The sequence below is a fragment of the Berghia stephanieae genome, chromosome 1 (genome assembly GCF_034508935.2).
Source record: "Berghia stephanieae isolate SIO BIC M18660-M18661 chromosome 1, UCSD_Bste_1.3, whole genome shotgun sequence".
NCBI classification, from domain to species: Eukaryota; Metazoa; Mollusca; class Gastropoda; order Nudibranchia; family Aeolidiidae; genus Berghia; species Berghia stephanieae.
The window spans coordinates 25,400,639-25,402,787 of NC_088360.1; positions in this window are offsets into that span (position 1 = coordinate 25,400,639).

Below are 2,149 nucleotides of genomic sequence, written 5' to 3' on the forward strand. Positions count from 1 at the left end.
ACTCAATCCTAGAGATTTTTGCTACTTTTCAAAATTGGAAAAAAAATGTATTAAAATTGAGCATGAACATAGAAAGTTTTTTTTTCAACTACCACTAACATGTAAAAACTAAAAACATTAGCTTTGATACTACGCCTATAATTTGTCTCAGAAAAAATGTAATACATAGACATGGGGTAAAAGTAACCAAGTAAACTACGGATATAGTCGGTGTTAGGGATGAGTGAGTTAAAAGATCAGCGACGAAATTTCAACACTATTTAGGATCTTCATACACTGAAGACGATAACTGCGGATTGACAACTTTGGTTAGACCTAAAGCACGACTCGTTGGAGGTAGCCGAGGCGTCCCAGTCCGATGACAAAGAAGCGAAAGGCTTATAACTGAAACAAGGCATTATTTATTTGTAGATTAGTACATAAGACTTCGTCCATTACCGGATCATGGCACAATTCTGTGGATCTTCGAATCTCTGAAAAATCGTTTTTGATTCTAATTTTGGTAGGAAAATTCGTCCTACAAGCATCAATCAATTAAAGTGACCCCTCATCTTGTCAAAAATTCCCAAATCTAAAACTTCCGGAAAGTCCCAGGTTTGAGAATTTTTGACAAGATGAGAATCATTTTAATCGATCAATTCGATATAATATGAAGGACGAGTTTTCTGGCCAAAATTGCAATATTGTTTATTTTTCAGAGTTGGAAGGAACGGCAGACTAATGGGTTGGAGACTTAAGAAAAGGGTTTTTGGCAAAAGTCCAAAAATACCCACCTAGTTAGTTTGGATGAGTTCGAATATTATTATTATTCTATTTTGTTCTTTTTGTGTGTTTTGTAAGGCTGGCCACGGTAGCTCGTTCAATGTACTCACTCACATACAGTATAGATAGCAAGCGATTGGCTAAGAAGCTCACAACATTGCCATCCGGAAGTAAAAAAAAATATTGAGCTTTATATATAGCGCAATATCCACTAAATGTGCTCAAAGCGCTTTACAAGGGGTCCCTGGTCAACAGCAACATTTAACCTATAGGACGGAACATGCCGCCTGTTAGGCAATATTACAATTTTTCGGACAACGACACCGCTGTTAACGGCCAGGTACTCACTTTACACCTGAGTACGGTGAGAGAATGTGAGTAAAGAGCCTTTTCCAAGGACTCAACTATGCGCCGAGAGAGAGAGATGCTCGAACCACGGACCTTCCGATCCGAAAGCGAGTGTCATACCAGTAGACCACATAGCCGCAAATAACGGACCAACACACAAAACTATGTGTAACCTTGAACGTTTATCGTCTGATTAATACAGTTTAGTGAGAATTACTCATTAACATGGATGGCAAAAAAAGCAATAACAAAGACCCGAGTGACGTCATCTTCATACTATCTATATAGCAAATGCAATCCGCCATCTCAATAACGTATTCGGTGTGTCGGAGCGAATTACATGCTGAATGACAAAACCAATTAAAACTTTTTTTTTTAAAATAGAGTTGTGGAGTTTATCCCGGTTTCTATAGCGTGAAACTGACAATAGCAATTTCTTGCTACCCTTTAAATAGGACGCCAGTCTATCGCAAATTATTATCCGCCAGATAAAAACAGACCCAGCTACCAAAATCGCTGCTTGGTAGAAAGGGCAGAGAAAGAGTGAGAGAGAGAGAGAGAGGGAGAGAGAGAGAGAGAGAGAGAGAGAGAGAGAGAGAGAGAGAGAGAGAATAGAGGAAAAAATATGGGATTCACCCTGGATCGATATCAGTCCATTTTTGTATGAGACAAATGATGCTCTACCAACTGAGCTATCGGAGACGCCCCCTCCCCTCCATCTTTATTGTCCTTAAATATGGCAATTTGCCAATTAGTTACACTTGTTATAACGTTATATGATAACTGTAACATTGAACAGATATTTCACTCCTACTTATTCTCTCTCTCTCTCTCTCTCTCTCTCTCTCTCTCTCTCTCTCTCTCTCTCTCTCTCTCTTTCTACATTCCTATCAAACCCAGAGCGACGATCTGGTTAGATTCAATTTTATTTCATTACCTCGATCGACATTTTCATAGTTTTGAGACAACGGCTGACAACAACTGATTCAACGATCAACGTCTTTATTATCAAAAGGTAAATTTACCCATCTCTGCTGAT